The 13,091-nt window shown below is 38.7% G+C and overlaps 1 protein-coding gene across 1 annotated transcript in view; it reads right to left on the reverse strand.

Moving 5' to 3' along the window:
- Positions 1-1,468: 1,468 nt before the first annotated feature.
- CCDC28A (coiled-coil domain containing 28A) overlaps positions 1,469-13,091 on the reverse strand; it is a 20,811-nt gene continuing 9,188 nt past the window's right edge. Inside the window, exon 5 of the mRNA XM_009281465.1 lies at positions 1,469-1,496. The gene's annotated coding sequence lies outside the window, so the exon portion shown is untranslated. The remainder of the gene's footprint in view (positions 1,497-13,091) is intronic.

Below are 13,091 nucleotides of genomic sequence, written 5' to 3' on the forward strand. Positions count from 1 at the left end.
TATCTTTGGACTGCAGAGAAGATTTCCAAACTGCAAAGGTAAAAAGCTGAAAAGCCACTTTTTTGAGCAGTATTTAAAGTCTACCCAATGTAAGCTAGTATTTTCAATTTTTTTTTTGTACTTCACATGCCCTTCATTTTACTTGCAATTGTATAGTACATGAACTAGAGGATCTCTTATTACTGAAAATGTCTTATGTGGGATAAACAAAGTTGAGGTTATAAAAACTTAAAACTAAAGAAAATAAATCTGCGGCATTGTTTCTTGTGTGAGATGTCTCTCCCTTATGGATGGGGTGTGCTGTGTTTCTGCTCTACCTTTAGGGCAAAGTTGAGTTACTCTCCTGGGTTCAGCTATGCACAGAGTTTGTCTCTAAATGCAACTTTCCTAAAAGGAAAAAAAAAGCAAAACTGCTGTCTCCTGACTCATTCTAGTCTTAGTTTCTAATAGAATGTGGTTTCGTGAAAAGGTAAAAAGTTACAAAAACATGTTACTCCCAAGTGAGTAATAACAATGCAATTTTTATTTTTTAATCTTCCACACAAAGTAACTTGTGTATTTTAAACATAGTTGCATGCTTAAGTTGCTTATATACTTTACAAAGTAGTCCATGTGCAGTTCATTCAGTTACACTCCCCAAAGTTCCATTTTTTGAGACATACAACTTAATTTCATAAGCAGAATGCCAGCATGTTTTGCCATGCACATTGATGTATTAATCATTTATAATACAGCTCTCTAGAAGAAAACACATGAAAACTAAGGATTTTATTCTCTAATAACAAAAACATTTTAAATGTTATGTTCTCTTAATAGTCTTAGAAAACAACTAACTAGTGGTTGTGTAGGAACAATGTTAAAAATGTCTATATACTAATAACCAAATGAGACTATACAGTGTTGTCCTGATAATTAGTACCCAAGCAAAATCTTCTTCACAGGAGTCTTTGAATTAATTGCTCTTCAAAATTCAGTTACGTGTTTGGGGGGAGGGTTTAATACTGTGTAATTTCCTTTCAGTGATATTTCTTTAAATTGGCAAAACGGGCTTTAAAGGTGCAATTCCTGCTTTAAAGCTAGATTGTACACTAATCGTACCTAAACTGTACGCTGCTGATTGTACATTAATTGTACCTAGCTGTACACTAACAGTGTACTCCAAAGTGATTTTACAGTACTTTTTTCCAGCTTACTGATATATAGGTATTCAATGTCTTGCATTTAAGTTATTGTCAGAAACAGCCCTTGTTCAGAATTGTAACTCTATGAAACACTAAGTTTGTGATCTCACAGCTTATATCCAAAGTTTTAAGAAGACTGTGAGTACTATTTGTCACACTTTGACAGCATAGTGTAGCACAGAAAGCTACATGAATTCTCTTCCATCTCTGGTAGAATATGTTCTTCACACTTTCACTCTTACAGATACTAAGAATGCATCTAATCTGGAAGCAGTTGAAATTACTCTGTTTTGACTGGTCTTGATTATGAGCGACCTAGGAAATGAACAAAACATCATAAATAGTGAAAGCAATTTAAACTGGCATTCAGTGGTGTATTGATAAAAAACCAAATTCTAGCAATACCGCTGTTGAACCTTAAATGACTGGAGTATTTGTTTCCCAGTCTACTGAGGAGCTCACAGAGAGAGAGACATCCTACTCTACAATGTGTGTAAACTCTTTGATACATCCCATATAGCAGCAATGGTGGCTTTTGCTTTCTGTCATCTACCTGGAAGTCCAACTGCCTTTTCTCTTCGGCTCAAATAAGACTGCATTTAAACTGACAGAAGAGGGTCTGGTCCATGGGGTAGAACAAGTTAAATGTAAGAAACAGCACTTTGAATCAGGAATGTCTTCTGCAAGGAGCCTGTTGTCTTTGGTATCCATTCAAAAGGCAAATAAGAAAGACTAACATTTGAAGGAACATACTGAGAAAGGAGGCACTAAAATCAATGAATTGCCCTGACATGCGGTTGGGGGAGCGGGGAGTGGAATAAGCGTTACAGCAGTTCCTGTAAACACTTGTGTATGTGAACACTTGTTAGGAGCTTCTGAAGGTCTAGCATATGTGATTGGCTGTGTCAGACTTAGCAAAAAGGTATGTGTAGTAGGTAGCTTCAGCAATATATGATTTCTCGGCAGACATCGAAGGAAATACTTTTGGGAACCCCTGTGGTATCTTGGGAGTGTGTTTCGTTAAACTGCCTTGGAATTCGGCACTCTGTACTAACTGCTGTTGTGCCTTATTTTGCAGATCATCTTGAACTGATACAAAGCTTGAGTTCAGTCTAAGTATGAAAATACAGTATGTGTTTCAAGAAAAAGATTTTGAAAAGTTTATAGAAAGTTGTAATTCAAGGTATGCTATCAGAAAATGCGGAAGTGATGTGCCTCCAGCTTTAACTTGTCTCTTCTGTTTTGTATCCCTGCCTTTGAAAGAAGAGCGCTGCAATTAACGACAAACCCTTCTCCTAGAGCTTCAACCCCATTGTCTTTCACTGCCCTCGTGAAGGAACTTGGTCACCTGCTTTCTGATCAGAAGGAACCAAGAGGTCATAGAAGAATCAAGAGGTCCTTTTGCTGTAGAAGGGTACTTAAAATGAATGTATTCCTTGGTTTGCTCTGCACTTTGTCTTTGGGGATAAGGTAGTGTTGAATTAAGAAAATTCCCATGGAAAAGCAGTATTAATTCACATGTCATTTTATCAAAATTAAGAGGTTGATCATTTTGATGGATTTTAATGGCTTCTGCCAAGTTGCTTACATAGGTGGACTCACTAACCAAGAAACATACTAAAATTCATAATTTCTCAGAACTTTTCATGCCAAAAGAAGTATCAAATGTTACTTTGTGAATAGTTTTTTATCCTTTTCTCCTGTAGTCTTTTCAACAATGGAATCCTTTGAAATCTTAAAACTTCCTTTTTGCAAATAGCTGTGCATGTAGAATAGTAGAAAAGTTTTTGTTCCACTTGTGGAAAAAAATTTTATCCATTGATTTAAGTGGGGTTGCATTTCAACCGTCGCAACTCAAGACTGTCTGGATCTGAATTAAAATAAAGTGAGTAATGCCAAAATTGAACTGAAAATAGATACAATGTTGATTCCAAGCTAGAATTTTGGGTTTAAAATTTTTATAAAGATGGCATTATGATGTATTATTTTACACATTATTATATATTAAAGTGTCCTAACACTTTAAAGCCAACAGTAAGGATAAGAGAAAAATGGGGGCAAATAGGTTGAATGCTGGATCCAAAGGAAGCTCGCAACTGTGTGTGTCAGTATCTATAGATGTAGTGCTACTGTCCAACTCGGGTACTTGATACTATGTGTTTAATTATAACTCTGAATACATATTTAACTGGTCTGTTAGGTAGGTAAATTAGGTAGGAATAGGGTTGAGATTTGCAATGAATGCTAGGCTCTTGCATAATAGCCTATGATTTTATGCTGTATCCATATGTTTGGATGATCAAGCTGGTAATTTCACAATGAATTTACTGAGTGAGCCTTTCGGTGAATTACGTGAATTTCTGTGTACTCCTTACTTGGGCATATAAATTTACCAATAGACGTGAAATTGTGCATGCATGCAGCTTTCTTTCCGAGCAAGTCTGTATTTTAAGTGCATTCCTGAAACCTTAAGGTGAAAGTACAGCCTGATGCAAACTCGTAGTAGTGCAGTACATCTAGTTGCTGTGAAATTGCATCAAGTTAATAGTCTTAAGACAAAATTGATTCTTGTTTCATCTGGATTTACAATCTGCTTGCAGTTGTCTTTAGAAGATTTCAGTCCTGACATGGGATCCTGTGGAGTCAAACCTTCGTTCAAACTAATTCTTCTATCAGACAAGCTGTGAGAAGTTCCTTTTCATTTCCAGCACGATAAACACGGACTTCTGTTGTCAGTCCCAACTTTGCCCTGCAAACTACCGAGTCAGCAGGATAAAGCATGTTGCCGAAGAAGTTTGTATGTGTTTGAAGGGGTAGACTGAACTTAATAATTTGCTTAAGGTGTGGGCTGACTTTACTCTGGAAATGTTTCTCTCAGAATAGCTAAGATCTGCCTAGATTTCAAACTGAGAACAAAAGAAATTGTTGTCCTGTAAAATATAAGCCAAGTTAGTTGGGCTTTTTAAACTTTTTTAAACTAATTTTATTAATCTAAAAACATTTCCAGCCTACTTTCTCTTTCCATACTGGTGCTTAGCATATGTTTGTAGTATTAAGACTAATTATTCTTTTTCATTCCCGAGTTAGCAGCTAACCCAGTGGGAGGTTTCTGGCTTTGTTGTTAAGATCCGCAGGATCTCTATGAATTCAAGACACTTTATAAATGTACAGCTTTGATCTCAAACCTTGTTTGATTTGGTAGCCTATTCAGCCCCTTGCTACTGTTCTGAAAGTATTAAGATGCTTATAACTTCTAGCCTGTACAAAGTAAGAAAAAGACTTTTTCTCAGCTAGGTTGCATAGTCTTTCTTGTAAAACCAATGAAAGTTGAAGTAGGTCTGCCAAGGTTACATTTTGAACCAGCTGAATCGCCAACTTTTAAAACTAAAGTAAGAAATGCTTACTTTTTTCTTGTAGCTTCTGTAGGTTTTTTTATTTTACATTAAATTAGATTGAAAATCCTGACAGAAATTGAAACAATTTTTATTTGTTGCAATGGTAGTCTGAATGGTTTTAACCTGGAATGCTGATTGTCGTTTGCTTCTAACATGCCTCTATTTTCTTTCACAGGTGCATTGCAATTTTAAGGGTTCCATATAAATGTTTCTCATATTGGTACGTGCTTAACTGTTAGACTGTATTTGTTCTAGTATTTTGAAATTTTCAGTTTTTTCAGTATTTTGGCCTTTGGCTTAGTGCTGCAATATTGCATTGATCAGGGTGGTCAGATTATCTGCAAGCTACTCTTTCTTTCAGTCGCTCTGGTCCCGGTCTTCCAGTTTGTGGGAAAACTTAGTTTGTTCTCGGTTGTTTCATGTCCTGGTTTTTGTTGTTTTAGTACTATTAAAGACCTATATGTTGAAGGTCTCGTACTAATCTTGGTATTTCTAAATAGGAGCGGGAAAACTATGATCTGTTACAATGATTAACTTTTTAAGGTTCAAAATTTAGATCTAATGTCAGCCATTAGAAATGTCATATGGAGGTTTTTTTGTCTTAGAATAGAGAGATTTACAGATCTCATGGAAGTGTCCACAAGTCTGTGTAAAGCCTTGTTTCAGCAAAGTTCAGTGCTAATACGGAAATCTGCCACGTCGGGTCTCGTTGCAGAATCAGAGCCGCAGCCGTTTCTGATATATCTTGACTCTTGACTTGCGTTATCTTTTGCTGCTACAGATTGTCATTAAAGAAAAGAAAAACAACAGCCTTCCAGGGACGGGGGTGTGAAAAGCCAGCAGTACGAGCAAAACTGGAGTAACGGCTCCCAGCCCAGTCCAGTGCCTCAGGCAGCATTATAGCTTCCAGTCACTGGAGGTGATGGGTACTGTCTCAGCAGCTCTTCTGAGCAGATTCTTGCTGGCCTGTCTCAGCTGCTAGGGCACACTTAGTCAGTTGTAAGATCGTGGTATCGGAGAAGATCACTTGAACGTTAACATGACTTCGGGTGCTGCTTTCCGTGGAATAAAATAAACCTTCTTCACAATTTCCAGTGTTTGCGCTTCTCACTTGTGAGCAGCTAGCTGCCTGGCAAGCGCGGTTCATGTGTCTGCTGTGTCTTCACCCTAAAATCCGAGTTCGTTGTTTCAGACAGTAACTTTAAAATAGAAGGTCTGTGACTGGTGGAGGTTTAGAACTTTATGCTAAGGGGATAAAAAGCTTTATGCGGCTTGAGAAGAAAAAGGGGTGGGTGTTTTTTTAACACATGCGTAATTGTAAAACAGAAGGGTGATGGCCTCATAATTGAAAAGTTGTCCTGCAGTTATTCACATGCAATTATCCCTTTAATGCAGAGATCCGGAAAAAAGCTTGTGTTCTTTACTAAGTAAGTTCAGGGCAACCTGTCAAATCAACAACCTAAACTTGAGTTTAAAACTGTATAGCAGCCCTGGCCATCAGTGAAATATTTTTATTAAAACATTTTAAATTTTGTTCTAGGATAGATCAGAAGTCGTAGTGAAAATGTCATGTTAATGGTGTTTGAAGAAAGGTGTATATTCCCACACAGAGCAAGACTTTTCACTCTGAGGCTGAATAAAATTTTGGTGCTGTTAACTCAGTAGTGTTAAATTTCTGTAGTGTTAGGGACTAACAGCTGAAATGCAGTTTGTTCTGATGATAGTTTAAACAACGAAATTATTTTTAAAAAAATTTTTTTTCCTACTCTATAATATCTATAGATGTTTTTTCTTTTGATCAGAGGACAAGAACAACAGAGAATTGAATTCAAGGCAAGGATTATTTGTTGTTAAAAGTACACAAATCATGTTTTTTCTTTGATCAGAGGACAAGAACAACAGAGAATTGAATTCAAGGCAAGGATTATTTGTTGTTAAAAGTACACAAATCAAAATTATGTATTCCTTGAGGCATTCAGCTCTGAATTCTGCTTACAAATTCCAAAATAAAAATGGTCTCTAGGCATGTGCTTAGCAAAAAGTAGCACTTGCTACAGAAATACTAGCGTGTGCGTTTCTATGTCTATTTTCCTGGTTATTTTCGTCTTCTATCGTGTATATAGTAAGCTGTAGCTTAAAAATCTACAGAAAACAATGTAAAATAATTTCACTCCTTATAGACTGTATCTGGTGATTTACACGTTGTTCTTATTCATCCTGCAGTTAGTCCTGTGATTCAGAGATACCTTATTTTCTGTGATATGTTTGAGAATTAAATAGAAACCTTTTTGCATTTGAGTAGGAAATACGTTGCTTAAAGTATTTTCTTGCATTAAGCTTTTAAAATTATTCATTGGTCTAGCTCCTATAGTTTCTGTCAACCTTTTTGACTGGCAGAAGTCTTAAATATGTATGTTACAATGATTATGATTGTAAAGGTTCTGGTAAAAGCTTTTAAAGTAAGTATTAGCAATGCAATCAAACTTACTGCAGTAACAAACTCCTGAAAAAATGCTTTTAAAGGCTCTACATCCCCAGCTGTAAGTGTCTGACTTCATCCTGCATGACAGATTTTAGTTACAAGCAGCAAACTTGGCTCGTATATCTTCATGCCTCCTTTTCTTGTAAGAGCCCCATGGCAATCTGCGTTTCTCTTTGGCACTGCTCCGATTGGAGCAGTGCTTTTCTGACAGAGGTGCGAATGTCCTTTAAGAACGTTCGGTGAGCTGTGAAACACTGATTTGAGCTAAAACAGACCTTGAAGCTAAACCCCAAGCACTGACAGGTAGGTGCATTAACTGACCAGCTAAGCCTCTGGGTACCACGTTATACTGAAGAGAGAGCAGTACACCTGAAGGCGTGGACCAAGTCACACTCTGTGCAGGGATAATTTCTGAGCTCTGTGTATATAACAACTGTGTAGCAGGGAAAAAGGCAAATACTAATTGGTTTGCTTTGTTTGCCAACAATAAGGTGACCGCTTTGTCCACGAATGAGTCAGTGTGATACTTAGTTGGATTAATCATGCAGTCCTTATCCCAGTACTGTACGTAGTGACTTCTATGTGTTGTTTATGTTGCAGAGTTCGTAAAACTGAGCTGTGCTCATCCACTTTCTTTATCTGTTTGCATGTGTTAAAAGCGCTTGAGGAGGCTTTAACGACTTGCAGATTCCTAGTCAAAAATAAAAGGAAATGAGCTAAGTTTAAGAGTTAAGCTAGCAACATGATTCTTCTCAAAAAAATGTTCCATATTAATAGTCAGACTGTTTATTTTGGGACTTTGAAAACTAAAGCATTTCAAGCAATTGTTTGACTAGTCAAAAACAGACAATGCAAGAACTGTTTTATAAACCTTGTTTTGGGTCAAAATTAAAAATCAAGCTAAAAATTATCAAAACTAAACTGACTTTTTAGAGAACCAAGTAGCATTATAGGGATCTGCAGTTATTGCAGAATCTGAGACCTGCTTTTAAACAAATTCTAAAGTACAGTGTTATTACAGGATATTAGTATTTATTGTATTAAATGTGGTTGGCCTTAATTCCTTAGTAAGTGTTATGCAAAGTGTGTCACTTTTTCAAAATCTAGCTGAGAAGGATCATTTGGAGAAGTATTAATTTAAAACTGATTTTCTTGGCTGTAGGTCATGAACTGCAGCTTTCATTTTTACTGTTCTTCAGGATCTAGACATCATGCGCTTAGTCAGAGAACAAGACCATCAGTCAATGGATACGCCTGGAGTGTGCCATTCATTGGGGAGGAGGCAGGTGCCTTTTTGAATGTTGAATCATGTTGGTAGTTTGAAAAGGAAAAATCTGAGTTTGCTTGCACAGGAATTCAGGCTCAGTTTTACTTAAGGCCTTTTGTATACAGAAAAATGGTGAGAATTACCAGTTGAGAATCCCTTGCTGTCGTCTTGTCTCCCAGCTTGGCAATATAAGCTCTAGTGCTACTCTGGCTGGAGAGTTGATCTTTGTACATGGTGAGTCTTTTATGGACTGACCTTCTGACCAGAAGAAAAAACTTTGTAAGCAATAGCAGGCAGTCTCTGCAAGTAGTTTCTGTATTCAGCAGCTACTTATCACAAGACACTGCTAGTAAGGGTTCCAGTCTAGGGAGAAGAAGAGAGGAATGCCTTGGTATCAGAGCCAGGGACAATCCTCTAAACATTGCGTAAATACATGTAGCACAACAAAGTTGTTAATGTGAGAGCAGATATTGAAATAACTAAGCTATTGTTTCCTCCAGGCATTAAGAAATACTGTTTCATTTGCATCAACTTTATCTGACCAAGTTCAATTAACCCCTTATCTAAAGTCTGTTCCAGCTCTTGCTCAGTGTCATTCACGACGTCCCATCAGCAGGCAGGTGTTTAGCCGTGTCCAGGATAGCAGGGACTTGGCACACATAGCAGTTGCTTGGGAAGACAAATGCCATAACCACAAACATCCCCCCCCTTCCTCCTTCTTCCCCTGAGCTTTTATCGCTCGGGTCGGGAATGTCCCTTTGGTCAGTTGGGGTCAGCTCCCCTGGCTGTGTCCTCTCCCAGCCTTTTGCCCGTGGCCAGCCTGCTCGCTGGAGTGAGTGGGGCGGGGGGAAGCCTTTCTCACCTACTCTAGATTTTGGCGCTGCATCGCTGTAGTGGCACCACGTTCCATGTGCGCATGGTTTCTCTGTCTGCACTAGTGGTGGGAAGTGGTGCCACTACAGCGATGCAATGGAAAATGTAGAGTAGGTGACACCAACGCATGATGTATGGGCTCCGTAAGGGACGCTAGCAATGGCTTTGTTAGGTTCCCTCCTTCTAGCATATTCATGCTGTTGCAAAAGCATTTATTTTACAGAGTTAAACTACTGAAGTGAGCTGGAGATTGGAGACAAAAAAATAATTTCCCCGGTACTGTCGTGCTAGCGAGGGAGCTGTTTTAAAGTTTGCATCTTTTTAATATTTTTCCAAATTCTGTATAAAGACAGTGCTTACCAGTCTAAACAGATATCCATGCAAAACAGGTGTGATGATCATGGTGAAATGTTGGATAGTAACAAGGAACAACTTCTGTTCCTTAGAGGGTGTCCCATTTTTACGCACCTTTCAAAATGACGTGGTACATTCCTAATTGAGTAGTGAAACTTGAAAAATGAAATTTGAGGATTTTGAAAATAGATGCCGTAGAGGCATTTGCCAAGCAAACGCCCGATAGAGTCAACGCTTTAAAAAACTCCCACTGTTACACTCTGCTGCTATTTGTTAGACTTTTTCATTAGGGAGAACGAGTGAAGAGTCAGTAGTGCCCTAATGCGCAAGGTTACAGCCCCGCCAGGCTGGGTTTTTTACAGCACGCACAATTTTGGAGGCTTGAGAATGGGTAGGGTTTCAGAAACAAAGAGAGCCTTTGGGGTGGTGGTTCTACTCCCGATCTCAGCTCACCAGCAGTTCTTTGGCTAAATAAGTTTACAGAAGTAATGGTGTGTTCTATTGTAACATCTCTTTCATTTGCTATTGAAGACCCAACTTTTCTGGCAGAAAAACCAGTCTCATGCCCTAATAATGTGGGACTGCAGATTTATAAATTGGGGCGGTTCAGCCATTCTGTTCATTTTTATGCCATGTCTTTGTGGGTTTGATGGCAGAGAAAACCTTTTCCAGTGCTGTTGTCATATGGGCAGCAGGGAGTTTAAAAACATGCTTTTGATGTTTGTAAAGTACAAATTACTGGTAGTCATTTTCCTTGTAAATCCATACTCGGCACGCTTTTATCTTCTCCCAAGGTAGAGTTAGCCCAAGGGGCTACAACTTTCAAATGCGCGTGACAAAAATTAAGAAACGGCTATCAAGTTTTCCATTTCAGATTAGCAGCCTCTTAGTGCTAGGCTGCTTCGAGGGGACCGCTGTTTTTTGTTTGTATGCCTTTCTGAATCCATGGCTGTAGGTTTAAATTAGATCTGCTGAGGTAGTTTCATGAGCTTCCGAGAACAATTGTTTCGGGCCAGTCTGGAACTTAGAAGTTGGAGAAGACATTGCCTTGCCTCAGAAACCAAGTCTCCTGCCAACTTCAAATTTCAGTCACATTCTTAGGATAAAACCCTCATGGTTTCCATTAAATTAAAGACGTTGCATTTTACAGTGCACCTACTGCAAGTACTTCTGGCGCAGAAGACAACAATCGCTGCTGCATCAGAAGGCAAAGATGTGTCAGCTAGTTCATTAGTTTGAAGAGTTGAGCTCCTCCGTCAAGCTGTTTGTGCACCAAAAAGCCAAATCCGCGTGAGCACAGATATTTGCGGTTTTGACGCTGTTTCTTACATGCAGTATACTGTTACCCTTATTAAACATTGCATTCTGAGAGTTGCTTTATATTTTGTGTTGAAATTATCTCCAGTAGTTTGAACATCTAGAGCATTGTTCTTTAGAGAGTGACACAATCAGTTTCTCTGCTGCCAGATTAACACAGATACATCCTTTGTTTCTTCAAAAGCAATGCTGAAAGGATGCGATTTGGAGGAGCGCTTTTTTCCTGCAAGCTTTTAACGATTGTGAAGAAATTAGATAATACGGTATAGCAATAGTAGCACATTCTCAAGCACAAAGAAGCAAACGTGCAGCTAGCATGAAGTCTTTCTAGGTTGGTACCTACGAATTAAAACGTGCCGGCTGATCTGCAGCTCGTTTGCATTCACTGTAACAACCGGTAGCCTGTCACAGCACCTCCCTGTGAGCCAGCTGAAGCCTAGAGCTGCATTTAGATTGCTCTGCTGTATCGATGCAGGTCTGATGAAAATATCTTCTCTCCATTTGCGGCACAGTTGTTACGTGTGGCCTGCTCTGATGTCTTGTTCCCGCTACCAAATGTTTCACGCTGCGTGCTGGTTGGTACTTCTGGGCAGTCAGTCGAGGATTTGGTATGTACTCATTCATACTAAATATTCTGTCTTTTTATAGTCAGTGAAGAGGGCTGTGATAAATAAAGCCCATGTTTTGTGATGGTGACAGTAAGATTGCAGAAGGCATAGATCACTGACAGTGAATTTAATTATTTGTAATCAAAAGAGAATGAATTTCCAGTACTGCTGGATAAAACATGTTCTGTGTTAGTAATCCTGAACAGTCTCTGAACTCAGACTCGGTGCTTGCATATGGACAGAACTGGTTCATGTATGTGACATTTGACATGAAGTTGCCAGATTCGTTTGCATGAGGAGTGATGAAATGCAAGTACGTTTAGAAGAAGCAGCTCTTAACACGCAGTAAGCCTGCTTGCATCCTTGTGTGGTTTGGAATAGTCTAGGCCAAATGTGGCTGCCATCTGCATTTTTAGGAAGTGAGCTCTGTGCCCAGCTTCCCTGCGAGAGGCAAGCTCTGAGCAGCTCCTTTCTAGCAAAAAGTACTCTCAAAGCACCTGTTACACCTACGATAGTCGCTGTTTCTACAAGGGAATACTTGGGGAGATTATCCCCACGAAAACGGGAGTTTTGATTTCTCATAGGAAGCTTGAGATGTACGTGGAGAAAGCATTCCCACATCTGCTCCTGTCCTAGGGCAGGAGCTGGGGTTTATTGCCTTTTATAAGAAACGTGTAACTTCCTTCATTTTTTTTATGCGAAAGATGTGCAAGAATCGTGAACCTGTGTTTGAAGAAATAAAAAAAAATAGACATACTCAATTCTCCATCTGCTTTGGGAAGGTGAGGAGAGTGAGGTAGCATTTTTAACTTTCTGTAATGAGTAGAACTGAAAGTACAAACACATATTTCAAGAGTTGAAGCATTATGAAAAATGCTAAGCAGCATACACTGATGCTGCAGAACCCCTGTACATACTGTGTTAAAGGTGAAATACTTTGAATTGCAACGTAACCATGATGAATTGGGATCAATGGTGATACTGAATAGGCATTAACAATCCGTATCCAACATAAAATAGAAAGAATGCGATCTCGTTGTGAAGTCTCAGTATGTTGTTGTGTGTACTTTATAAGGCTCCAACATGCCACTGAACTCCACAGTAAATACTCCCGATTTCTTACTGATTGAACTAAATTTACGGAAGGTCACGATCCAGATTTAATCAGGCTTGCTTTTTTTTTTTTTTACTTTGCCCTTATGCCTTTGCTCCTCGTACCTTTGTGTTACTATAGTTGTAAAACACAGTCTGCTGAACACTAATGCAGTCAGGTCAGTAGGCCTTGATAAATTTGTTTCTGTTCCTTTACACAAATGAGAATGTCAAGACACAGCTCAGCATGGCTATGTTAGCGTTTGTATACATTTGTCATTTTAATAAACTTACTGGAAAAAAAAATCAGTCCTTACCTATTCATGTTAAAACTTTATTTTTAGAGTTCAGTATATTTCCTAAACAAAAAATGTCTGCCTTAATAATTTGTCTTGCTATTTTTGAAGAAAGAGGCAGTTAATTTAATATTACTGACTCTCATCTCATAGAATCACAGAATAGTTTGGGTTGGAAGGGACCTTTAAAGGTCATCTAGCCCAACCCCCCTGCCGTGGGCAGGGA

This window comes from Aptenodytes forsteri, unplaced genomic scaffold, assembly GCF_000699145.1.
Source record: "Aptenodytes forsteri isolate BGI_AS27 unplaced genomic scaffold, ASM69914v1 Scaffold82, whole genome shotgun sequence".
In the NCBI taxonomy this organism is placed as follows: Eukaryota; Metazoa; Chordata; class Aves; order Sphenisciformes; family Spheniscidae; genus Aptenodytes; species Aptenodytes forsteri.